The 27,492-nt window shown below is 38.7% G+C and overlaps 1 pseudogene; it reads right to left on the bottom strand.

The window, feature by feature from the left end:
* Positions 1-21,664, bottom strand: part of LOC119522476 — a 40,293-nt pseudogene extending 18,629 nt beyond the window's left edge.
* Positions 21,665-27,492: the final 5,828 nt, after the last annotated feature.

Below are 27,492 nucleotides of genomic sequence, written 5' to 3'. Positions count from 1 at the left end.
GGCAAACTTCACTAGATTTCAAAGTCTGAGAGTCATTTATACAATGATGTTTTATCGTTGGGGCTTGAGAGAATGGGAGTCTAACCCTTTCCAAGGGCCTTTGCAGCAGCCTTTTTCTCTCCAAATGCTGGGGTGAGTGATCCAACATATTCACACACTGGGGAGACCACCTTCTTCTTCGGCTGACCAGCAAAGGGTTTCCTGAGGAGTTCATCAAAGTTGCCAGTTTATTGCCTGAGGAGTTCATCGAACACATTCATCGGCATTGCCAGCTTGCTGCCTGAGGAGTTCATCAAACATCTTCATTGGAGTTGCCAGTCTGTGCCTGCCCTATGGAATTTGGACTCATGCATACCCACAGTTGCATGAGACACTTTTATAAATCTTATATTTTTAGATATCTCTTGTTGATTCTGTTTCCCTAGAGAACCCTAACTAATACAGTCAGTCTAGCTCTTAGCTTGACTTGTCTTAGCTTTTCAATCTTGTTGCCCTCCTCAAGGAATCAACTTTTGGTTTTATTTATTCTATTGTTTTTTTGATCTCCATGTCATTTATTTCTGATTTAATCCTTGTTATTTCTTTTCTTCTACTTGCTTTATGGTTAGTTTGCTGGTCATTCTCTAGTTCCTTTAATTGTTCACTTAGGTCTTTGATTTCATCTCTTTATTCCTTTTTACTGTGTGCATTTAGAGCTTAAAATTTCCTCCTCAGCACCACCTTCACCACATCCCATAGGTTTTGATATGTTGTGTTCTTGATCTCATTCCTCTCTAGATATTTACTGATTACTATTGCAATTACTTCTTTGACCCACTGATTGTTAGGAGTGTGTTTTTTAACCTCCACATATTTGTGAATGTTCTGGATCTTTGGTGGTTATTGATTTCTAGATGCTTTCCATTATGATCAGAGGATGTGCTTTGACTAATTTCAATATTTTTAAATTTATTGAGGCTTATTCTGTGCCCCAGCATATGATCTGTTCTGGAGAACATTTCATGAGTGCTAGAGAAGAATGTACATCCCGATAATTTGGGATGTAACACTATATATTTCTGTTAAGTCTGGTTCATTTATCACATTGTTTAGGTTCTCAATTTCCTTATTGATACTCTGTCTGGTTGTTCTATCTATAGAAGAGAGTGGTGAATTGAAGTCTCTGGCTATTATTGTAGAAACATCTATTGCTCCCTTCAGTTTTGCCAATGTTGTCTCATGTACGTTGGAGCACCTTGACTGGGTGTATAAACATTTATGATTATTTCTTCTTGGTGAATTGCCCCTTTTATTAATAAATAGTGTCCTTCTGTGTCTCTTTGCATTTAAGGTCTATTTTGTCTGATATCAGTATTGCTAACATTGCTTTCTTTTGTCTGCAGCTTGCATGGAATACATTTTTCCATCATTTTGCTTTCAATATTTTTGTGTTGCTGGGTCTAAGATGAGTCTCTTGTAAACAGCATATTGATATATCATACTTTTAAAAATTCAGTTTTATTGAGACATATTCACATAACATACAGTTTTCCATGATGTACAATCAACTGTTCAGAATACCACCATATAGTTGTCCCTTCATCAACACAATCTGTTTTTGAACATTTTCCTTACAACAGAAAGAATAAAAATAAGAATAAAAAATAAAAGTAAAAAAGAACACCCAAATTCTCCCCCCCAACCCAACCTATTTTTCATTTACTTTGTGTCCCCATTTTTCTACTCATCCATCCATACACTGGATAAAGTGAGTGAGATCCACAAGGTTTTCACAATCACACTGTTACCCCATGTAAGCTACATAGTTATACAATCATCCTCAAGAATCAAGGCTACTGGGTTGCAGTTTGATAGTTTCAGGTATTTACTTCTAGCTATTCCAATACACTAAAACCTAAATAGGGATACCTATATAGTGCATAAGAATGCCCACCAGAGTGACCTCTCAACTCCATTTGAAATCTCTCAGCCAGTCAAACTTTATTTTGTTTCTTTTTTCTTCCCCCTTTTGGTCAAAAAGATGTTCTCAGTCCCATGATGCCAGGTCCAGGCTCATCCCTGGGAGTCATATCCTGCATTGCCAGGGAGATTTACAGCCCTGGGAGTCAGGTTCCATGTAAGGGGGAGGGCAGTGAGTTCACCTTCCAAGTTGGCTTAGCTAGAGAGGGAGTGCAACATCTGAGTGACAAAGAGGTACTCTGGGGAGACTCTTAGGCACAATTATAAGTAGGCTTAGCCTCTCCTTTACAGTAACAAGTTTCACAAGGGCAAGCCCCAAGGTAGAGGGCTCAGCATACCAAACCATCAGTCCTCAATGTTTGTGAGAACATCAGCAGCAACCCAGGTGGGGAAATCCAAGATTTCTGCATTTCCCCCCAGCTCCTTAGGGTGGCCCTGCATATACATTTTTATTCTCTGCCCAAATTACTTTGGGATGTATTGCTATTTCACACTAATGTGTACAAACCTACCAGATCTCACTTCTTATTAAAAGTTCCATGTAATTATGGTGTTTGTATAAACTCACTGTACAAGTTATACAGTTCCAGTCTTAATCATTGTTCCAGTTTGTATATTTTGTCCCCTAGAAAAAGGCATATTCTTTGAAGCAATCTTGTGGGGGCAGATGTATTACTGTTGATTAGATTGGAACCTATTGATTGAGTGTTTCCATGGAGATAAAACTCAATCATCTGTGGGCAGGACCTTTGATTGGATAGCTTCCATGAAGGTGTTACCTCACCCATTCAGGGTGAGACTTAATTAAATCACTGGAGCCATATAAAAGAGCTGACAAATAGAAGAGACTTAGAGCAGCTAAGAGTGACTTTTTGGAGAGTAGCTAGAGGTGACATTTTGGAGCTGCAACTTAGAGAGACATTTTGAATACATTTTGAAAGCAGAATTTTGCCCCAGAGAAGCTAGGAGAAGACAAAATGCCACAAGAGCAACATTTTGAAGAGTGTGCAGGAGTTGAGAGAGAAGCTGGAGCACAATCCGGGATCAGCAGATGCCAGCCACATACCTTCCCAGCTAACAGAGGTTTTCTTAATGCTATTGGCCTTCCTTCAGTGAAAGTACCCTATTGTTGATGCCTTTCCTTGGACACTTTATGGCCTTAAAACATAATTTTGTAACCAAATAAACCCCCTTTATAAAAGCCAATTTATTCCTGGTATTTTGCATTATGGCAGCATTAGGAAACCAGAACAATTGTCTGTCTTTACCTCTGGTGTCTTACATTCCCCTATCCCACCTCTTTCAGCTTTACTCACAGACATCTTTGTTTGGTGTACTTACAATATTGTGCTACCGTCACACAGTATTATGCTATCTATTTCTGGATCTATACAATCAATCCTGCTGAACATTCTGTGGTCCTTCAGCATCAAATGCTTGATCTCAACCCTCTTTCTATCTCCTGATAACCTGTGTTATCAGCTTTTAACTCTCAAATTTTGCTCATTAATGTTACTTCATATTAATGAGACCATACAGTATTTGTCCTTTTGTTTCTTGCTAACTTCACTCAATATAACATCCTCAAGGTTTGTCCACATTATTATATGTTCCATGTCTTTGTTCTGTCATACAGCTGATTCCATCGTGTGTATGTACCACAGTTTATCTACTCATCCATTGATGGACATTTGGGCTGTTTCCATCTCTTGGCTATTGTGAATAATGCCATGATAAACATTGGTTTACAAATGTCCATTCATGTCTTAACTTTCAGTTCTTCTGAGTATATACCTTGTAATGGAATAGCTGGGTCATATAGCAAATCTATACTTAGCTTCTCGAGGAACTGTCACACTGTCTTCCAGAGTGGTTGCACCATTCTACATTCCCACCAACAGTGAATAAGTGTGCCTCTTTCTCCACATCTCTCCAGCACTTGTAATTTTCTGTTTTTTTTGACAGTGGCCATTCTGGTAGGTGTGAGACGATACCTCATTTTGGTTTTGATTTGCATTTCCCTAATAACCAGTGAAGTTGAGCATTTTTTCATATGTTTTTGAGCCATTTGTATTTCCTTTCAGAAAAGTGTCTGTCCATGTCTTTTGCCCATTTTAAAATTGGGTTGTTTGTCTTTCTGTTGTTGAGTTGTAGGATCTCTTTATATATTCAGGTTATTGAACTGTGGTTTCCAAATATTGTCTCCCATTGCATAGGCTGCCTTTTTACTTTTCTGACAAAGTCCTTTGATGTACAAAAGTTTTTAATTTTGAGGAGATCCCATTTATCTATTTCTTCTTTGGTTGCTTGTGCTTTGGGTGTAAGGTCTAGGAAACCACATCCTAACACAAGATCTTTAAGATATTGCCATACATTTTCTTCTAAGACTCTTATGTTCTTAGCACTAATGTTTAGGTCTTTGATCCATTTTTAGTTAATTTTTGTATAAGGAGGCAGAGAGGAGTCCTCTTCCATTCTTTTGGAAATGGATATCCAGTTCTCCAAACACCATTTATTGAAGAGGCTGCCCTTTCCCAGTTGCTTTGGCTTGACTGCCTTATCAAAGATCAATTGTCCATAAGAAGCAAGGGTCTATTTCTGAACATTCAGTTCAATTCCATTGGTAGGTGTATCTATCCTTACTGTTTTTTCTATTTCTGAAAAGTAAGTTGTTGGGATTTTAATTGGTATTGCACTGAATCTATAAATCAGTTTAGGTAGAACTGACATCTTAACTATATTTACTCTTCCAATCCATGAACATGATATGTTCTTCCATTTTTTAGGTCCTGTTTGATTTGTTTTAGCAGTTTCTTATAGTTTTCTCTATATAGATCTTTTGTTGCCTTTCTTAAGTTTATTCCTAAATACTTGATTCTTCTGGATGCTATTGTAAATGGAATTTTTTTCTAGATTTCTTCCTCTTGTTGCACATTATTTGAGTGTAGGAACCCTGTATAATTTTGTGTGTTGATCTTGTAGCCTGCCACTTTCCTGTATTCATTGATTAGTTCTAGTAGCTTTGTTGTAAACTTTTCTGGATATTCTACATCTAGAGTCATGTCATCTGCAAACAGTGGAAGTTTTACTTCTTCCTCTCCAATTTGTGTGCCTTTTATTTCTTTTTTTTTTTTTTTTTTTTTTTTTTTTTGCCTAAATGCTCTAGCTAGAACTTCCAGCACAATATTGAATAACAATGGTGACAGTGGGCATCCCTGTCTTGTTCCTGATCTTAGAGGGAAAGTTTTCAATCTTTCCCCATTGTGTATGTTAACTGTGGGTTTTTCATATATTGCCTTAATCATATGGAGAAAGTCCCCATGTATTCCTATCCTTTGAAGTGTTTTCATTGAGAAAGGACATTGAATTTTGTCAAATGCCTTTTCTGCATCTATCTAAATGATCATGTGATTCTTCTGCTTTGATTTATTGATGTGGTGTATTACATTAATTGATACACCTTGCATACCTGGAATAAATCCCATTGGGTCATGGTGTATAATACTTTTAATGTGCTGCAGGATTCAATTTGCTATACTTTGTTTTGGATTTTTGCATCTACATTCCTTAAAGAGATTGGTCTATAGTTTTATTTTTTTGTAGTATCTTTATCTGAGTTTGGTATTAGGTGATGTTGGCTTCATAGAATGAGTGAGGTAGCTTTCCCTCCTCTTCAATTTTTCTGAAGAGTTTGAGCAGGATTGGTACTAATTCTTTCTTGAATGCATGCAGAATTCACATTTGAAGCCATCTGGTCCTGGGCTTTTCTTTTTTTGGAACTTTTTGATGACTGAATCAATATCTTTGCTTGTGATTGGTTTGTTGAAGTCGTCTATTTCTTCTTGAGTCAATGTTGTTGGTTTATGCTTTTCTAGAAAGTTGTCCATTTCATCTGAGTTGTCTAGTTTATTTGCATATAGTTGCTTGTGGTATCTTCTCATTATCTCCTTTATTTCTACAGGGTCAGTAATTATGTCTCCTTTCCCATTTCTGATTGTATTTATTTGCATTCTCTCTCTCTCTCTCTCTCTCTCTCTCTCTCTCTCTCTCTCTCTCTCTCTCTCCCCCTCCCCCTCCTTCCCCCACTCTCTCTCTTTGTTAGACTAGCTAGGTGTCCATAAATTTTTTTGATTTTCTCTGAGAACCAACTTCTGGTTTTGTTGATTCTCTCTATTGTTTTCCTCTTCTGAATTTCATTTATTTCTGCTGTAATCTTTGTTATTTCTTTCCTTCTGTTTGCTTTGGGGTTAGTTTACTGTTTTTTCTCTAGTTCCTTCAGGTGAATAGTTAATCCCTCAATTTTTGCTCTCTCTTCTCTTTTAATATAGGTGTTTAGGGCAATAAATTTCCCTCTCAACACTGCCTTTACTGCATCCAATAAGTTTTTTTTTTTTTTAATCTTCATTTTATTGAGATATATTCACATACCACGCAGTCATACAAAACAAATCGTACTTTCGATTGTTTACAGTACCATTACATAGTGGTACATTCATCACCCAAATCAATCCCTGACACCTTCATTAGCACACACACAAAAATAACAAGAATAATAATCAGAGTGAAAAAGAGCAAGTGAAATAAAAAAGAACACCGGGTACCTTTGTCTGTTTGTTTCCTTCCCCTATTTTTCTACTCATCCATCCATAAACAAGACAAAGTGGAGTGTGGTCCTTATGGCTTTCCCAATCCCATTGTCACCCCTCATAAGCTACATTTTTATACAACTGTCTTCGAGACTCATGGGTTCTGGGTTGTAGTTTGATAGTTTCAGGTATCCACCACCAGCTACCCCAATTCTTTAGAACCTAAAAAGGGTTGTCTAAAGTGTGCATAAGAGTGCCCACCAGAGTGACCTCTCAGCTCCTTTTGGAATCTCTCTGCCACTGAAGCTTATTTCATTTCCTTTCACATCCCCCTTTTGGTCAAGAAGATGTTCTCCGTCCCACGATGCCAGGTCTACATTCCTCCCCGGGAGTCATATTCCACGTTGCCAGGGAGATTCACTCCCCTGGGTGTCTGATCCCACGTAGGGGGGAGGGCAGTGATTTCACCTTTCAAGTTGGCTTAGCTAGAGAGACAGGGCCACATCTGAGCAACAAAGAGGCATTCGGGAGGAGGCTCTTAGGCACAACCATAGGGAGGCCTAGCCTCTCCTTTGCAGCAACCGTCTTCCCAAGGGTAAAACCTGTGGTAGAGGGCTCAACCCATCAAACCACCAGTCCCCTATGTCTGTGGTCATGTTAGAAACCATGGAGGTGGGGTAGGCGAATACCCCTGCATTCTCCACAGGCTCCTCAAGGGGGCACTACATCTTTTTTTTTTCCTTGTTTTTCTTTTTTTTTTTTTTAACTTTCCCTTCTTTTTTAAATCAACTGTATGAAAAAAAAGTTAAAAAGAAAACAAACATACAATAAAAGAACATTTCAAAGAGACCATAACAAGGGAGTAAGAAAAAGACAACTAACCTAAGATAACTGCTTAACTTCCAACATGTTCCTACTTTACCCCAAGAAAGTTACCTAATATAGCAACATTTCTGTGAACTTGCTCCTACTATATCCATCAGAAATTAACAGACCATAGTCATTCCTGGGCATCCCCAGAACGTCAAATAGCTTATCTGTTCTTGGATTATTCTTCCCCCTTCCTTAATTGCTCTCTATTGCTAGTTCCCCTACATTCTACATTATAAGCCATTTGTTTTACATTTTTCAAAGTTCACATTAGTGGTAGCATATAATATTTCTCTTTTTGTGCCTGGCTTATTTCGCTCAGCATTATGTCTTCAAGGTTCATCCATGTTGTCATGTGTTTCACGAGATCGTTCCTTCTTACTGCCGCGTAGTATTCCATCGTGTGTATATACCACATTTTATTTATCCACTCATCTGTTGAAGGACATTTGGGTTGTTTCCATCTCTTGGCAATTGTGAATAATGCTGCTATGAACATTGGCGTGCAGATATCTGTTCGTGTCACTGCTTTCCGATCTTCTGGGTATATACCGAGAAGTGCAATCGTTGGATCGAATGGCAACTCTGTATCTAGTTTTCTAAGGAACTGCCAGACTGACTTCCAGAGTGGCTGAACCATTATACAGTCCCACCAACAGTGAATAAGAGTTCCAATTTCTCCACATCCCCTCTAGCATTTGTAGTTTCCTGTTTGTTTAATGGCAGCCATTCTAACCGGTGTTAGATGGTATCTCATTGTGGTCTTAATTTGCATCTCTCTAATAGCTAGTGAAGCTGAACATTTTTTCATGTGTTTCTTGGCCATTTGTATTTCCTCTTCAGAGAACTGTCTTTTCATATCTTTTGCCCATTTTATAATTGGGCCGACTGTACTATTGTCGTTGAGTTGTAGGATTTCTTTATATATGCAAGATATCAGTCTTTTGTCAGATACATGGTTTCCAAAAATTTTTTCCCATTGAGTTGGCTGCCTCTTTACCTTTTTGAGAAATTCCTTTGAGGTGCAGAAACTTCTCAGCTTGAGGAGCTCCCATTTATCTATTTTATCTTTTGTTGCTTGTGCTTTGGGTGTAAAGTCTAGGAAGTGGCCGCCTAATACAAGGTCTTGAAGATGTTTTCCTACATTATCTTCTAGGAGTTTTATGGTACTTTCTTTTATATTGAGATCTTTGGTCCATTTTGAGTTAATTTTTGTGTAGGGGGTGAGGTAGGGGTCCTCTTTCATTCTTTTGGACATGGATATCCAACTCTCCCAGCCCCATTTGTTGAAAAGACCATTATGACTCAGTTCAGTGAGTTTGGGGGCCTTATCAAAGATCAGTCGGCCATAGATCTGAGGGTCTATCTCCGAATTCTCAATTCGATTCCATTGATCTATATGTCTATCTTTGTGCCAGTACCATGCTGTTTTAGCAACTGTGGCTTTATAATAAGCTTCAAAGTCAGGGAGTGTAAGTCCTCCCACTTCGTTTTTCTTTTTTAGAGTGTCTTTAGCAATTCGAGGCATCTTCCCTTTCCAAATAAATTTGATAACTAGCTTTTCCAAGTCTGCAAAGTAGGTTGTTGGAATTTTGATTGGGATTGCATTGAATCTGTAGATGAGTTTGGGTAGAATTGACATCTTAATGACATTTAGTCTTCCTATCCATGAACATGGAATATTTTTCCATCTTTTAAGGTCCCCTTCTATTTCTTTTAGTAGAGTTATGTAGTTTTCTTTGTATAGGTCTTTTACATCTTTGGTTAAGTTTATTCCTAGGTACTTGATTTTTTTAGGTGCTATTGAAAATGGTATCTTTTTCTTGAGTGTCTATTCAGTTTGTTCATTTCTAGCATATAGAAACATTACTGACTTATGTGCATTAACCTTGTATCCCGCTACTTTGCAAAATTTGTTTATTAGCTCTAGTAGCTGTATCGTCGATTTCTCAGGGTTTTCTAGATATAAGATCATATCATCTTCAAACAATGACAGTTTTACTTCTTCTTTTCCAATTTGGATGCCTTTTATTTCTTTGTCTTGCCGGATTGCCCTGGCTAGCACTTCCAGCACAATGTTGAATAACAGTGGTGACAGCGGGCATCCTTGTCTTGTTCCTGATCTTAGAGGGAAGGCTTTCAGTCTCTCACCATTGAGTACTATGCTGGCTGTGGGCTTTTCATATATGCTCTTTATCATGTTGAGGAAGTTTCCTTCAATTCCTACCTTTTGAAGTGTTTTTATCAAAAAGGGATGTTGGATTTTGTGAAATGCTTTTTCAGCATCTATTGAGATGATCAATTGATTTTTCCCTTTTGACTTGTTAATGTGTTGTAATACATTGATTGATTTTCTTATGTTGAACCATCCTTGCATGCCTGGAATAAACCCCACTTGGTCATGGTGTATGATTTTTTTAATGTGTCTTTGGATTCGATTTGCAAGTATTTTGTTGAGGATTTTTGCATCTATATTCATTAGGGAGATTGGCCGGTAGTTTTCCTTTTTTGTAGCATCTTTGCCTGGTTTTGGTATTAGATTGATGTTAGCTTCATAAAATGAGTTAGGTAGTGTTCCATTTTCTTCAATGTTTTGAAAGAGTTTGAGTAAGATTGGTGTCAGTTCTTTCTGGAAAGTTTGGTAGAATTCCTGTGTGAAGCCATCTGGCCCTGGGCATTTATTTGTGGGAAGATTTTTGATGACTGATTGGATCTCTTTGCTTGTGATGGGTTGGTTGAGGTCTTCTATTTCTTCTCTGGTCAGTCTAGGTTGTTCATATGTTTCCAGGAAATTGTCCATTTCCTCTACCTTATCCAGTTTGTTGCCATACAGTTGTTCATAGTATCCTCTTATAATTTTTTTAATTTCTTCAGGATCTGCAGTTATGTCACCTTTTTCATTCATTATTTTGTTTATATGGGTCTTCTCTCTTTTTGATTTTGTCAGTCTAGCTAGGGGCTTGTCAATCTTGTTGATCTTCTCAAAGAACCAACTTTTGGTGATATTTATCCTCTCTATTTTTTTTTTCTCTATGTCATTTATTTCTGCTTTAATCCTTGTTATTTCTTTTCTTCTACTTGGTTTAGGATTGGTTTGCTGTTCATTTTCTAGCTTCTTCAGTTGATCGATTAGTTCTTTGATTTTGGCTCTTTCTTCCTTTTTAATATATGCATTTAGTGCTATAAATTTCCCCCTTAGCACTGCTTTTGCTGCATCCCATAGGTTTTGGTATGTTGTGTTCTCATTTTCATTCGTCTCTATATATTTAGCAATTTCTCTTGCTATTTCTTCTTTAACCCACTGATTGTTTAGGAGTGTGTTGTTTAACCTCCAGGTATTTGTGAATTTTCTAAGTCTCTGATGGTTATTGACTTCTAATTGTATTCCATTGTGGTCAGAGAATGTGCTTTGAATAATTTCAATCTTTTTAAATTTATTGAGGCTTGCTTTATGTCCCAGCATATGATCTATTCTGGAGAAAGTTCCATGAGCACTACAAAAGTATGTGTATCCTGGTGATTTGGGATGTAATGTCTTGTATATGTCTGTTAAATCTAATTCATTTATCAGATTGTTTAGGTTTTCAATTTCCTTATTGGTCTTCTGTGTGGTTGATCTATCTATAGGAGAGAGTGATGTGTTGAAGTCTCCCACAATTATTGTGGAAACATCAATTGCTTCCTTTAGTTTTGCCAGTGTTTCTCTCATGTATTTTGTGGCACCTTGATTGGGCGCATAGACATTTACGATTGTTATTTCTTCTTGCTGAATTGCCCCTTTTATTAGTACGTAGTGGCCTTCTTTGTCCCTCAAAACATCCCTGCATTTGAAGTCTATTTTATCTGAGATTAATATTGCTACACCTGCTTTCTTTTGGCTGTAGCTTGCATGAAATATTTTTTTCCATCCTTTCACTTTCAGTTTCTTTGTGTCCCTGTGTCTAAGATGAGTCTCTTGTATGCAACATATTGATGGTTCATTTTTTTTGATCCATTCTGCGAATCTATATCTTTTAATTCGGGAGTTTAATCCATTTACATTCAACGTTATAACCGTGAAGGCATTTCTTGAATCAGCCATCTTATCCTTTGGTTTATGTTTGTCATATTTTTCCCCTCTGTCTATTAATATCCTTTATTGTACCCATACTGAATCTCTTTAGTACTGAACCTTTCTCGAAGTCTCTCTGTTCTTTCTTTGTTTCTCTGTCTGTAGGGCTCCCTTTAGTATCTCCAGTAGGGCAGGTCTCTTGTTAGCAAATTCTCTCAGCATTTGTTTGTCTGTGAAAAATTTAAGCTCTCCCTCAAATTTGAAGGAGAGCTTTGCTGGATAAAGTATTCTTGGCTGGAAATTTTTCTCACTCAGAATTCTAAATATATCATGCCACTGCCTTCTCGCCTCCATGGTGGCTGCTGAGTAGTCACTACTTAGTCTTATGCTGTTTCCTTTGTATGTGGTGAATTGCTTTTCTCTTGCTGCTTTCTGAACTTGCTCCTTCTCTTCTGTGTTTGACAGTGTGATCGGTATATGTCTCGGAGTGGGTTTATTTGGATTTTTTCTATTTGGGGTTCGCTGAGCATTTATGATTTGTGTATTTACGTTGTTTAGAAGATTTGGGAAGTTTTCCCCAACAATTTCTTTGAATACTCTTCCTAGACCTTTACCCTTTTCTTCCCCTTCTGGGACACCAATGAGTCTTATATTTGGACGTTTCGTATTATCTATCATATCCATGAGGTCCATTTCGATTTTTTCAATTTTTTCCCCATTCTTTCTTTTATGCTTTCATTTTCCATTCTGTCATCTTCCAGGTCACTGATTTGTTGTTCAACTTCCTCTAGTCTTGTACTATGAGTGTCCAGAATCTTTTTAATTTGGTCAACAGTTTCTTTAATTTCCATAAGATCATCCATTTTTTTTATTTTGTCTTGCAATGTCTTCTTTATGCTCTTCTAGGGTCTTCTTGATTTCCTTTATCTCCCGTACTATGGTCTCATTGTTCATCTTTAGTTCTTTGAGTAGCTGCTCTAGGTGCTGTGTCTCTTCTGAGATTTTGATTTGGGTGCTTGGGCTTGGGTTATCCATATCGTCTGGTTTTTTCATATGCTTTATAATTTTCTGTCGTTTTTGGCCTCTTGGCATTTGCTGTACTTGATAGGGTTCTTTTAGGATTTGTAGACCAATTGAAGTCCTTATCTCTAATTTATCAGATCTACAGCTTCGTGGAGTACACTTTCTCTAACTAACCAGCAGGTGGCGTCCACGAGCCACCTGTTCTCCACAAGCCAGTTCTCCCCTGCTTAGCCTTTTTGGTGAGTGGGGGAGTGAGTCTTGTGGGGTCCAATTGGTGTACCAAGCTTGCGTGTGTATTTGGTGTTGCCTGCCCTGTATATGGGGCGTGTTTCTGGGCAGTCAGGGAGGGGGGGTGGCTCTAACAATCAAATCTCCCTGGTGATCCTAGAGTTTTAAAGCTGCTGCAATAGTCTAATCCTTCAGTTCAGTCCTGCCACAGTTTGTCTCTGCCACTGACCCACAAGTCCTTGGTATTGGCATATGGCTCCTGAGACTTGCAAGTGGGCCCCTCTTCCAGGCTGTGCACCCCGGGTCCTCTGTTGAGGGATGACTGTGCTATGTCACAGGTGAGTGCCGTCCCCCCAGGGCAGTTCTGGGCTGCTGGGCTGTGTAGGGAGGCTCCCAGTCTGCTCAAATGATGGCTGAATGGGGCTTTGTTAATTCACACTGCTCTACCTTCCCAACTCTGGGACAATCAGCTGAGGTTGCAGGGAAGGCTAATGTCCACGCCCAGTTTTGTGGTGTGTGCCTGTTATTTGAAGCACTTCCATCACACTGGGTTGTCTGGGGCAGTTCTGGGCTATGGGGCTGGCGATGGGCAGGAGTGTTTCCTGTCCACCAGGATGATGGCTGTGAGCGGACACCCCCCTTTTCTTGAGAAGTTGTGGTGTTTAGTGAATTTTCTCAGGCACTGGATTATTGCGTTTTGTCTCAGAGCTCTCCTAGTTCTGCTCTTGACTTGACCTGCCCAAATTGCAAGTCTTTGAAGCTTTCTGTATTGGGCTTCTTAGAGTAATTGTTTTAGAAAAAGAAAAAAGGATTAAAAAAAAAAAAAAAGGGCCCTCCTCAGAGATCTAATGGGTTATTGAAATGCTAATAGACAAACAACCAGGGCCATTAAGGAAAGGTCCACAGGGCAGAGAGATCAGCTTTTCTTCGGGATTTGCATGTGCGCCTCAGGGCCCTTCCCCTTTCTATGTTCACCAGAACTCCAAAAATCCTCCGCTTTTATTTTGGAGTTTTTCGTGTTGTTTTTTTTCTATGCCTGTCTCCTCTCTGCTGGGCTGGCTGCTCTCAGATTCTCTGGTGTCTGGTCTCAGTCTATCTATGGTTGGAGTTTGGATCAGTAGAATGAGTTTCCGATAAGGGCTGCCACTGCAGTTCTCCCTTCTCCTTCCCGGAGCTGACAGCCCCTCCTCCCACGGGACTGAGCCTGGCAGGGAGGGGCGCGGGTCCCCTGGCCACAAAAACTTACAGATTTCGCTGATCTCAGCAGTTCCACGTTTTCATGAGTGTTGTATGAAGTATGCCCAAAGTTAGATTGCTCTGTGGTGTCCAGTCCACGCAGTTCCTGGCTTTCTACCTGCTTTCCTGGAGGAGTAACTAAAACATACAGCTCACCAGTCTGCCATCTTGCCCCGCCTCCCCATAAGTTTTTATATGCTATGTTTTCATTGTCATTTGCCTCAAGGGATTTAATAATTTCTCTTGTAATTTCTTCCTTTACCTACTGGTTTTCTAGGAGTGTTTTTTTAGTGTCCATAGATTTGTAAATTTTATGACCTTCTGTCTGTTTTATTCTTAACTCTATCAAAAAATTAAAAAAAATGAACAATAAAAAAACATTTCAAACAAAACTGAAACAAAGGAATAAGAAAAAACCAATAACCTAAAATGACTACATTGCTTCCAACATATTCCTTCCGTAACACAAAGAAATAAACAGACTATAACCAAACAAAGGAATAAGAAAAACAAATAACCTAAAATAACTACATTTCTGTGAAGTTGTTCCTACCATACCCCCCAATTAATAAACCATAGTTGTCACTAAGCGTTCCCATAACATTAAGTTTACCCTCCATAACTTACCCATTCTTATTGGATTATCATTCCCCCTTCATTATTTGCTGTCTATTGCTAGGTCCCCTACACTCTACAATATAAACCATTTATTTTACATTTTTCACAGTGTTCACATTAGTGGTAACATACAATATTTCTCTTTTTGTGCCTGGCTTATTTCGCTTAGCATTATGTCTTCAAGATTCATCCATGTTGTCATGTTTCACGACATCGTTCCTTCTTACTGCCGTGGAGTATTCCATCATGCATATATACCACATTTTGTTTATCCACTCATCTGTTGGAGGACATTTGGGTTGTTTCCATCTCTTATCAATTGTGAATATTGCTGCTATGAACATTGGCGTGCAGATATCTGTTATTTTCACTGCTTTCAGATCTTCCAGGTATATACTGAGAAATGAAATTGCTGGATCAAAGGGTAACTTGATATCAAGTTTTCTAAGGAACTGCCAGACTGTCTTCCAGACTGGCTGTACCATTATACTGTCCCACCAACAATGAGTGAGTTCCAATTTCTCCACATCCTCTTCAGCATATGTAGTTTCCTGTTTAAGGGCAGTCAGTCTAATTGGTGTGAGATGGTATCTCATTGTGGTCTTAATTTGCATCTGTGTAATAGCTAGTGAAGCTGAACATTTTTTCATGTTTTTTGGCCATTTGTATTTCCTCTTCAGAGAACTGTCTTTTCATATCTTTTGCCCATTTTATAATTGGGCTGTCTGTACTATTGTCGTTGAGTTGTAGGGTTTCTTTATATATGCAAGATATCAGCATTTTGTCAGATACATGGTTTCCAAATAATTTTTCCCATGAGTTGGCTACCTCTTCACCTTTTTGACAAATTCCTTTGAAGTACAGAATCTTTTAAGTTTGAAGAGTTCCCATTAATCTAGTTTTTCTTTTGTTGCTTGTGCTTTGGGAGTGAGGTCTTGGAAATGACCTCCTAATTTCAGATCTTGAAGATGTTTCCCTACATTATCTTCTAGGATTTTTATGGTACTGTCTCTTATATTGAGGTTTTTAATCCATTTTGAGTTAATTTTTATGTAGGGTGTGAAGTAGGGGTCCTTTTTACTCTTTTGGATATGGATATCCAACTCTCCCAGTCCCATTTGTTGAATAGACTGTTACATCCCGGTTCAGTGATTTTGGGGACCTTTTCAAAGATTAGTCAACCATAGATCAGGGGGTCTATCTCTGAATTCTCAATTTGTTTCCATTGATCAATATGTCTATCTTTGTGCCAGTACCATGCTGGTTTGGCTACTATGGCCTTATAATAAACTTCAAAGTCAGGGAGTATAAGTCCTCCTGCTTCGTTTTTCTTTTTTAGAATTCTTTTAGCAATTTGAGGCATCTTCCCCTTCCAAATAAATTTGATAGCTAGCTTTTCCAAGTCTGCAAAGTATGTTGTTGGAACTTTGATAGGAATTCCATTGAATCTGTAGATGAGTTTGGGTAGAATTGACACTTAATGACATTTAGCCTTCCTATCCATGAACAAGGAATATTTTTCCATCTTTTTTGGTCCCCTTCTATTTCTTTTAGAAAAGTTATGTAGTTTTCTATATATAGGTCGTTTACATCCTTGGATAAGTTTATTCCTAGGTACTTGATTTTTTAAGTTGCTATTGAGAATGGTATCTTTTTCTTGAGTGTCTCTTCAGTTAGGCCATTTCTGGTATATAGGACCATTACTGACTTATGTACATTAATCTTGTATCTTGCTACTTTGCTAAATTTGTTTATTAGCCCAAGTATCTGTGTCATCAATTTCTCAGGGCTTTCTAAATATAAGATCATATCATCTGCAAATAATTACAGTTTTGCTTCTTCCTTTCCAGTTTGGATGCCTTTTATTTCTTTGTCTTGCTGGATTGCTCTGGCTAGCACTTCTAGCACAATGTTGAATAACAGTGGTAACAGTGGGTGTTCTAGTTTGCTAATGCTGCTGGAATGCAAAACACCAGAAATGGATTGGCTTTTATAAAAGGGGATTTATTTGGTTACACAGTTACAGTCTTAAGGCTATAAAGTATCCAAGTTAACCCAGCAACAATTGGGTACCTTCACTGGAGGATGGCCAATGGCATCCAGAAAACCTTTGTTAGCTGGGAAGGCATGTGGCCGGCGTCTGCTCCAGAGTTCTGGGTTCAAAATGGCTTTCTCCCAGGACATTCCTCTCTAGGCTTCAGCTCCTCAAAAATGTCACTCTTAGTTGCTCTTGGGGCATTTATCCTCTCTTAGCTTCTCCAGAGCAAAAGTCTGCTTTCAAAGGCCATCTCCAAAATGTCTCTGTAAGCTGAAGCTCCTCTCTCAGTTCCATTGCATTCTTTAAAGTGTCCCTCTTCACTGTAGCAAGCTTGCTCCCTCTGCCTGAGCTTACTTAGTGCTCCAGTAATTTAATTCAGACCCACCCTGAATGGGTGGGGCAACACCTCCATGGAAACTATCCAACCAAAGGCCTTGTCCACAGTTGACTGAATCACATCTCCATGGAAACACCCAAAGGATTCCAAAATCTAATCAACACCAATATGTCTGCCCACACAAGATTGCATCAGAGATAATGGCATTTTGGGGGACATAGTACATTGATCTGGCACAGTGGGCATCCTTTTCTCATTCCTGATCTTAGAGGGAAGGCTTTCAGTCTCTTCCCATTGATTACTATGCTGGTTGTGGGTTTTTCATATGTGCCCTTTATCATATTGACGAAGTTTTTTTTGATAAAAAGTGTTTTTATCAAAAAAGCATGCTGGATTTTGTCAAATGCTTTTTCAGCATCTATTGAGATGATCATTTGATTTTTCCCTTTTGATTTGTTAATGTGTTGTATTACATTGATTGATTTTCTTCTGTTGAAACATCCCTGCATGCCTGGAATGAACCCCACTTGTTCATGGTGTATGATTTTTTTAATGTGTCTTTGGATTCAATTTGCAAGTATTTTGAGAATTTTTGCATCTATATTGATTAAGGAGATTGGACTATAGTTTTCCTTTCTTGCAGCATCTTTACCTGCTTTTGGTATTACAGTGATGTTAGCTTCATAAAATGAGCTAAGTAGTGCTCCATTTTCTTTGATGTTTTGAAAGAGTTTAAGTAAGATTGCTGTCAGTGCTTTTTGGAAAATTTGGTAGAATTCCCCTGTGAAGCCATCTGGCCCAGGGCATATATTTGTGGGAAATTTTTTGATGACTGATTGGATCTCTTTGTTTGTGATTGGATGGTTGAGGTCTTCTATTTCTTTTCTGGTCAGTCTAGGTTGTTATGTGTTTCCAGGAAATTGTCCATTTCCTCTACATTACCTACTTTGTTGGCATACAATTGTTCATAATATCCCCTTATAATTTTTTCTAATTTCGTTGGGATCAGCAGTGATGTTGCCTCTCTCATTTATTATTTTGTTTTTTTGGGGTCTAGTCTCTTTTTGATTTTGTCAGTCTAGCCAGGGGATTGTCAATCTTGTTGATCCTCTCAAAGTGCCAACTTTTGGTGTTATTTTTTCTCTATATTGTTTTTTTGTTCTCTATGTCATTTATATCTGCTTTAACCCTTGTTATTTATTTTCTTCTACTTGGTTTAGGATTAGTTTGCTGTTCATTTTCTAGCTTCTTCAGTTGTTCCATTAGTTCTTTGATTTTAGCTCCTTCTCTTTTAATACATGAATTTAGAGCTATAAATTTCCCCCTAAATACCACCTTTGATGCATCCCATAAGTTTTGATATGGTGTGTTCTCATTTTCATTTGTCTCTATATATTTAGCAATTTCTCTTGCTAATTCTTGTTTAACCCACTGATTGTTTGGGAGTGTGTTGTTTAACCTCCAGATATTTGGGAATTTTCTAAGTCTCTGATGGTTATTGACTTTTAATTGTGTTCCATTGTGATCAAGAATGTTCTTTGAATAATTTCAATGTTTTTAAATTTATTGAGGCTTGTTTTATGGCCCAGCATATGGTCTATTCTGGAGAAAGTTCCTGAGCACTAGAGAAGAATGTGTATCTTGGTGATTTGGCATGTAACGTTCTACATATGTCTGTTAAGTCAAATTCATTTATTAGATTTTTAGGTTTTCAATTTCCTTATTGGTCCTCTGTCTTGTTGATCTATCTCTAGGAGACAGTGATGTATTGAAGTCTCCCACAGTTATTGTGTAAACATGTATTTCTTTCTTCAGTTTTGCCAATGTTTGTCTCATGTATTTTGGGGCACCTGGATTGGGTGCATAGACATTTATGATTATTGCTGTTTGTTGAATTGTCCCTTTTATTAGTATATAGTGACATTCTTTGTCTCTTATAACATTCTTGTATTTAAAGTCTATTTTATCTGAGATTAATATTGCTTCTTGATTTGGTGCTCACTTGTATGTGCCCCAGCCCCCTTTCCCAGAGCCCAGCCATTCTCCAGCAACCTGAACCTGCCCAACTCGAAAAGTTTAATTAATTTGTTAACTAATTCTGCAATTGAGGCTGGGTTGAGCCCCCCATCTTGCTCCTAGCAAAGACTGTTTCTTTTTCCCTCAGGGAGCCAGATCCAAGACAGCCCACCATGTCCAGGGTAAGGTGCAACAGCCCCCTGTCTGGGGATACATACAAGTTTCATTGTGATCTCAGCCATTCCACCTGTTGCAGACTAGTGTGTATGATGTGTGACTGGTCACTGATGACCCGGGAAACTCTGTTTCATGCAGTTCCTGGCTATTTACCAGCTGCCCTAGTGGTGTAACTAAATTACACACCTCACTATTCTGCCATCTTGCCCTGCCCTGATGTATCATAGCATTTTATCCATTCGGCCATTCTGTTTCTTTTGATTGGGGGGCTTAATCCATTCACATTCAATGTTATTACTATGGATGCTATTCTTGAAACAATCATCTTATCCTTTGATTTTTGTTTGTCAGGTCTATTTTTCTCCCGTCACTCTTTTTTTTCCTTTAAGTTACCCTTATTAATACTCTTCAGTTCTGTTTCCCCCTCCAGACATCTCTCTTTTTTTTTTCTCAGCTGGTAGAAATCCCTTTAATGTTTCTTGCAGGTCAAGTGTTTTGTTAACAAATTCTCTCAGCTTTTGTTTGTCTGTGAAGATTTTAAACTCTCTCTCTCAATTTTGAAGGAGAGCTTTGCTGGATAAAGGATTCTTGGCTGGCAATTTTTCTCTTTCAGAATATTAAACATGCCATACCACTGCCTTCTCACATCCATGGTGCCCACTGAGTAGTCAGTACTTAGTCTTATGCAGTTTCCCTTGTATGTTGTGAATTGCTCCTATCTTGCTGCTATCTTGCATTTGGCAATCTGATTAGTATATGTCTTGCAGTGGGTTTATTTGGATTTATGCTATTTGGAGTTTGTTGGGCATCTTTTTTCACATATTTATTTCATTTAGAAGTTTTGGGATGTTTTCCCCAACTATGTCTTCAAATACTCTTCCTAGTCCTTTACTCTTCTCTTTTCCTTCTGCAACACCAATGATTCTTATATTTTTGTGCTTCATGTTGTGTATGATTTCCCTGAGATCTATTTCAAATATTTTAATTTTTTCACTGTTTGTTCTATTTTGCTTTTTCATTCAATTGTCCTATCCTCTAATTCACTTATTCTTTCTTCTGCCTCTTCAGGTCTCCTGTTGTGTGTCTCTAGTATATCTTAAATTTGACCTACATTATCTTTTATTTCCATAAAATCTCTTTTTAATTTACTCTTTCAAATTCTTCTTTTTTCTCTTCTAGAGTCTTCTTGATGTCCTTTATATCTTTAGCCAACTCATTGAAGATGTTTTGGAGATTTGTGTGTACATCTTTGATTAATTGCTCCAAGTTCTTTGTCTGCTCTGGCTTTTTAATCTGGTTGTTTGGCTTGTCCATATCTTCTTGTTTCCTCATGTGCTTTATGATTTTCTGTTGGCTTCAGGACATTTGCTTAACTTGATAAGGTTATTTTTGGAAATGCAGGATTATTTGAATGTATATATCAATATATCTATTTATCTATATAGATGATATAGATATAGGTATAGTCAGCCACAGCTTCCTGGAGTGCACTTTCCCTGTCTTCCTAGTAGATGATGCTCTTGAGCCACCTCTTGCCCTCAAGCCAGCTTTCCCCCAACTCCACCTGTACACTTGACAGTGTCTCAACTGGGTGGGCATCCAATCAGCAAGCCAGTTCTCCATGTGTACTGGGGACTGCCAGTCCTAAAGGTGTGTTGTGGGCCTTGTGCAGTTTGGCAGGGAGTCTACTGTGCCAGTTTGGATATATTAGGCTCCCCAGAAAAGCCATATTCTTTAATGCAATCTTGTGAGGGCAGACTGATCAGTCTGTTGATTAGGGCAGAACCTTTGATTAAATTATTTCCATGGAGGTGTGGACCCCATCCATTTAGGGTGGGTCTTGATTAGTTCATTGGAGCATTTAAGAGAGGTAAGAGCTGACACAGATGCTGACACTGATGCTTGGAGATGCTTGGAAAATGCAGACAAAGGGTGTTTGGAGATGCTAAGCTAAGAGAGGAAGCCCAGAGACATTTTGGAGAAAGCCATTTTAAAACCAAAACTCAGGAGCCAAGGACCAGCAGATGCCAGCCATGTACCTCCCCAGACAACAGAGGTATTTCAGATGCCATTGGCCATTCTTCAATGAAGGTATACTCTTGTTGATGCCTTAGTTTGGACACTTTTATGGTCCTAGGACTGTAAATCTGTAAATTAATAAATCCCATTTGTAAAAGTCAATCCTTTTCTAGTATTTTGCATAATGGCAACATTAGCAAACCAGAACATCTGCTCATGGGCACCATGGGTCTGGTGATTCCTGGGTCTCTGAGTGGGTCACTCTTGGCTCTGGGGGCTGCACATTCTCATCCTCCATCTCAAACATGCTCTGCTCCCTGCCTGCCATGCATCCACGAGCCTCTGGGGTGTGGGAGGGGCTCCCAGTGCTTCCATGTGGCACCCTCACCTATCCCAACCTCTTTCCTGTGCACACCACAGTCTTCCATGGAGGGAGAGTAAATGTGGTCAACACTGGTCTCCTGCCTTCTGGGTTCCCTCATGGGAGCTCCTGGCTCTGTGACCATGGAGGATTATCTCCCCACATAATTGCTGATATGGGTGCATGGGATTGGAGAGCTACTCACTCCTCTGCTTGGTGACCTTCTAGCCACTACTAGCCCCTGGCAGTGGTCCAAGCTGAATAAACTCACCCTGACTTCTGAGATGCAGTTTCTTCACTTTTTCATCCCAGTCCCCACCACTTATTGTAGGAGTCTGTCTATGGCTGCTTGCACCCTGAAGCTGCTGTCCTGTGCATCCTCCAGTCCTTCTCTAGTTTCTTTGATGGAGGAGGAATTTTCTTTGTCTCACCTATTCTGCCATCTTCCTGGAAGTCCCCTGTGTTCTATTTTATCTGTCATTAGCAACCTCAAGTATCTTTTGGTTACTATTTCCATGGCATATTTTTTATATCCTTTCACTTTCATCCTTCTTGTGTCTTTGAATTTAAGGTGAGTCTTTTTTAAACAACATATAGTTGGATCATGTTTTTTATCCATTATTCCAATCTCTGCCTTTTGACTGGAGAGTTTATTCCATTTACATTTAAAGTAATTACTGATGATGCATGACTTTCTCTTGCCATTTTGCTATTTGGTCTTTGTAAGTCTTATACCTTTTTGGCCCCTTAATTCTTCCATTAATGCCTACTTTCATATTTATTTGTTTTTTTCTTCATTTAGGTAATGTAACATGTGCTTCTTCTAATTTTTTCTGCATGTATTTTTCATTTATGTTCTTTGTAATTACCATGGGTGTTAAATTTAACTTTCTAAATCTATACCAATTATGTTGGTATGATACCAACTTAACTTCAATAACTGTGGGGACCCACAGACCCCTTTCACTGGACAAGTGACCCAAGCATGGGCTATGGACTATGAAATCTTTGCAGCAAAAAGGTTTTATTGGGCCCTAGCCCGCTCGACTTCTGCACTGAAAGCTGCTGCCCCAGATCCTATTGAAATGCTAATGGCAGGACCAATGCAAGCATTGAGAATCAAAGTTAAAGGGCCAGCTGATTTACAGCCTAAGTGGGGAAGTAGTAATAATTTTTTGTTATCTGCACCTCAGGCCATACAAAATGGGGAAAGTGAAGTCAACTGGCCTTGGTGCTGGCCTATGCAACTGCATTGCTTAGGAATCATAAGTTCCTGGGGAATAGGAGTTACCCAAAATATTGTAATAAGACTTAAATGCCTGTTAAAATCTTTATCACCAATCTGGGGCCTCCTATTCCCATGGGAACCTTATGCATAATGATGTGGACTTATGTCCAGATTAACAATTAATGAAATGGTAGAAAACTTCCAAGATTTGCAGAGGTAGAATGTCTGGTATTCAAAACCTCCCCATAATCTTCCTCTGCCTGGTAACTTGTTGTCAACTAATGGAACTCTAGCATGTACATTGGTAGATCAGCAGGATTTACCCCTTATTGCTCCTCATAAACATCTTTCTTTTCATCTAGCAAACACCTTCTTATGGTGGGCTTGTGTAACTCATGCCCAAAATTGAACCCAGTGTTAGGTATGCATGGATTTGCCATCTTCAGGAGCTACTGGTCTTCCTTGGACTGTGACCTCTGCAAATTTGGCTGTGTGGAATACACTGCCAGCCTGGAAGAATTCAGCAATTATTAGTAGAGTCCTTGTCTAAATGGTTCAATTCCCTTTCTTGGCTATGGCAGCATCCCTTTGTGAAGTTATCTCTGTGGGGAGTACTTCTAGTGTTCTGTTGTCTATGGATGCAAAGTCTGCCTGAGAGTCAATATAGTCTGCTGCCTCAGGGCAGATTGTGAGGACCCAGGGCTCAGGCCCCCTCCCCTCCATAGTGATTTCACATAGCTGCATACTTTACTGGGAAAGATGTTTAAAGTCATCAGACCTCCCCAAGGGAGGAAAAAATGTTTTGTAAACAAAGCGCTGAAACTCCCCTTCACTAACACTGTTAATAACAAATCTCCACACCCTTGTGTCACAAGATCCTGCCAAAACTCTGTTCTCACATCCTCCTTTCCTTGTCCTAACCCTTATAAACCACCTCCCTGGCACACCCTCCTTTTGCAGAGCCCTAACTTCCATCTTTCCTGGCTGGCCGCTGCTTTGGAACCATATCTCCTATAAGCAAGTCCTATTAAAGTCATGTCTAACTCTGTGCCTGGTGTGTTCTCTGGTCTTGGGGCTAAGCTGGGTTGGAGCAATAACATACACATACACAGCTCTTATATCCCTCTAACCCCCACTTTTTTGTTGCACTTGTTACAAATTAAATCTTTATATATTGTATATCCCAAACCATATATTTATCATTACTCTTTATGCACTTGCATTTTAAAACCTGGAAGAAGTGAAGAGAGGAGTTACATACCAAAAAATACAATAGTACTGGCACTTTTTTTATTGTGATTGTTCACATACCATACTATTATCCAAAGATCCAAAGTGTACAGTCAGTTGCCCCTGGTACCATCATACAGCTGTGCATCCATCACCACAATTAATTTTTGTTCAATCTTTAGAACATTTTCATTACTCCAGGAAAGAAATAAAGACAAAGAAGAAAAAAAGAAAAAGAAAAGAAAAGGAAACTCAAATCCTCCCATATCCCTAACCAACCTCCCTCCATTGTTGACTCATAGTATTGGTATAGTACATTTGTTACTGTTTATGAAAGAATGTTGAAATACTACTAACTGTAGTATATAGTTTGCAATAGGTATATATTTTTTCCTATATAACCCTCTATTAATAGCCTCTAGTTGTAGTGTCATACATTTTTTTCTGCTTCATGTTAGAGATTTCTAATATTTGTACAGTTAATCTTGGACATTGCCCACCACAAGGTTTACTGTTTTATACATTTCCATTTTTAACCTCCAACTTTCCTTCTGGTGACAAAAATGACTCTGAGCTTCCCCTTTCCACCACATTCACGCACCATTCAGCACTGTTAGTTATTCTCACAATGTGCTACTATCACCTCTGTTCATTTCCAACTATTTAAATTCATCCTAGTTGAACATTCTGCTCATATTAAGCAACTGCTCCCCATTCTTTAGCCTTGTTCTATACCTTGGTAACTTATATTTCATGTCTATGAGTTTACATATTATAATTAGTTCCTATCAGTGAGACCCTGCAATATTTGTCCTTATAGTACTGGCACTTTTAATTACCCACATGGTTACCTTTATTGGAGGTTGTTATTTCTTTTTGCCACTTTGATTCATTCTCTAGTGTCCTTTCCTTTCAGTCAGAAGAACTCCATTTAGCATTGCTTTTATGGCAGGTCTAGTGGTGATGAATGCCCTCAGCTATTGTTTTTCTGGGAATGTCTTAATCTTTCCCTCATTTTTGAAAGAGCCATGCCAGATATAAAATTCTTGGTTGGCAATTGTTTTCTTTCAGCACTTTAAATATTTCATCCCACTGCCTTCTTGTCTCCATGGTTTCTGATGAGAAATTAGCACTTAATCTTATTGGGATTCCCTTGTAAATAACATGTTGCTTTTCTCTTGCAGCTTTCAGTACTTGATCCTTGTCCTTGGCAATTGACAGTTAGATTACTATGTGACTGAGCATGGTTCTCTTTGAATTTATCTTATTTAGGGTTTATTGGGCTTCTTGAATATGCATATTCATATCACTTGTTTCTTTGAAAATTCCATCTGCTCCGTTCTCTCTTTTTTCTCCTTTTGAGACTCATATAATGCATATATTTGCATGCTTAGTGGTGTCCCACAGGTGCCTGTTCACTTTTTCATTCTTCATTCTTTCTGCTCTTTAGCCTGCATCATTTCAATTTCTTGTCTTTGAGTTTACTTATTCAGGTCCAATCTGCTATTGCAATCTTTTAGGAGTTTCTGCAGGGGAATATTATTTCAGTTATTGTGGTCTTCAACTACAGTATTTCGGTTTGACTTTCTAAAAAAATTTCTATCACTTTATTGAGATTCTCATATTGTGCTTTCATTGTTTTCCTGTTATTGTTTAGTTCTTTCTCTGTGTTTTCTTTTATCTTTTTAAGAATAATTTCTTTAAAGCCTTTGTCCATTATGTTCAATATCTGGTCTTCTTTTTTTTTTTTTTAATCATCATTTTATTGAGATATATTCACATACCACGCAGTCATACAAAACAAATCGTACTTTCGATTGTTTACAGTACCATTACATAGTTGTACATTCATCACCTAAATCAATCCCTGACACCTTCATTAGCACACACACAAAAATAACAAGAATAATAATTAAAGTGAAAAAGAGCAATTGAAGTAAAAAAGAACACTGGGTACCTTTGTCTGTTTGTTTCCTTCCCCTACTTTTCTACACATCCATCCATAAACTAGACAAAGTGGAGTTTGGTCCTTATGGCTTTCCCAATCCCACTGTCACCCCTCATAAGCTACATTTTTATACAACTGTCTTCGAGATTCATGGGTTCTGGGTTGTAGTTTGATAGTTCCAGGTATCCACCACCAGCTACCCCAATTCTTTAGAACCTAAAAAGGGTTGTCTAAAGTGTGCGTAAGAGTGCCCACCAGAGTGATCTCTCAGCTCGTTTTGGAATCTCTCTGCCACTGAAGCTTATTTCATTTCCTTTCACATCCCCCTTTTGGTCAAGAAGATGTTCTCCGTCCCACGATGCCGGGTCTACATTCCTCCCCGGGAGTCATATTCCACGTTGCCAGGGAGATTCACACCCCTGGGTGTCTGATCCCACGTAGGGGGGAGGGCAGTGATTTCACCTTTCAAGTTGGCTTAGCCAGAGAGAGAGGGCCACATCTGAGCAACAAAGAGGCATTCAGGAGGAGACTCTTAGGCATAAATATAGGGAGGCCTAGCCTCTCCTTTGCAGCAACCGTCTTCCCAAGGGTAAAACTTATGGTAGAGGGCTCAACCCATCAAACCACCAGTCCCCTATGTCTGTGGTGATGTTAGCAACCATGGAGGTGGGGTAGGCGAATACCCCTGCATTCTCCACAGGCTCCTCAAGGGGGCACTACATCTTTTTTTTTTCCTTGTTTTTCTTTTTCTTTTTTTTTTTTTAAATTTCCCTTCTTTTTTAAATCAACTGTATGAAAAAAAAGTTAAAAAGAAAACAAACATACAATAAAAGAACATTTCAAAGAGACCATAACAAAGGGGTAAGAAAAAGACAACTAACCTAAGATAACTGCTTAACTTCCAACATGTTCCTACTTTACCCCAAGAAAGTTACATAATATAGCAACATTTCTGTGAACTTGTTCCTACTATATCCATCAGAAATTAACAGACCATAGTCATTTCTGGGCATCCCCAGAACGTTAAATAGCTTATCTGTTCTTCTTGGATTATTGTTCCCCCTTCCTTAATTGCTCTCTACTGCTAGTTCCCCTACATTCTACATTATAAACCATTTGTTTTACATTTTTGAAAGTTCACATTAGTGGTAGCATATAATATTTCTCTTTTTGTGCCTGGCTTATTTCGCTCAGCATTATGTCTTCAAGGTTCATCCATGTTGTCATATGTTTCACCAGATCGTTCCTTCTTACTGCCGCGTAGTATTCCATCGTGTGTATATACCACATTTTATTTATCCACTCATCTGTTGAAGGACATTTGGGTTGTTTCCATCTCTTGGCAATTGTGAATAATGCTGCTATGAACATTGGCGTGCAGATATCTGTTTGTGTCACTGCTTTCCGATCTTCCGGGTATATACCGAGAAGTGCAATCGCTGGATCGAATGGTAACTCTATATCTAGTTTTCTAAGGAACTGCCAGACTGACTTCCAGAGTGGCTGAACCATTATACAGTCCCACCAACAATGAATAAGAGTTCCAATTTCTCCACATCCCCTCCAG

This window comes from Choloepus didactylus, chromosome X, assembly GCF_015220235.1.
Source record: "Choloepus didactylus isolate mChoDid1 chromosome X, mChoDid1.pri, whole genome shotgun sequence".
Taxonomy (NCBI): Eukaryota; Metazoa; Chordata; class Mammalia; order Pilosa; family Megalonychidae; genus Choloepus; species Choloepus didactylus.
Note: the sequence above shows the minus strand (reverse complement) of the source record. Positions and strands in the feature narration are given on the sequence as shown.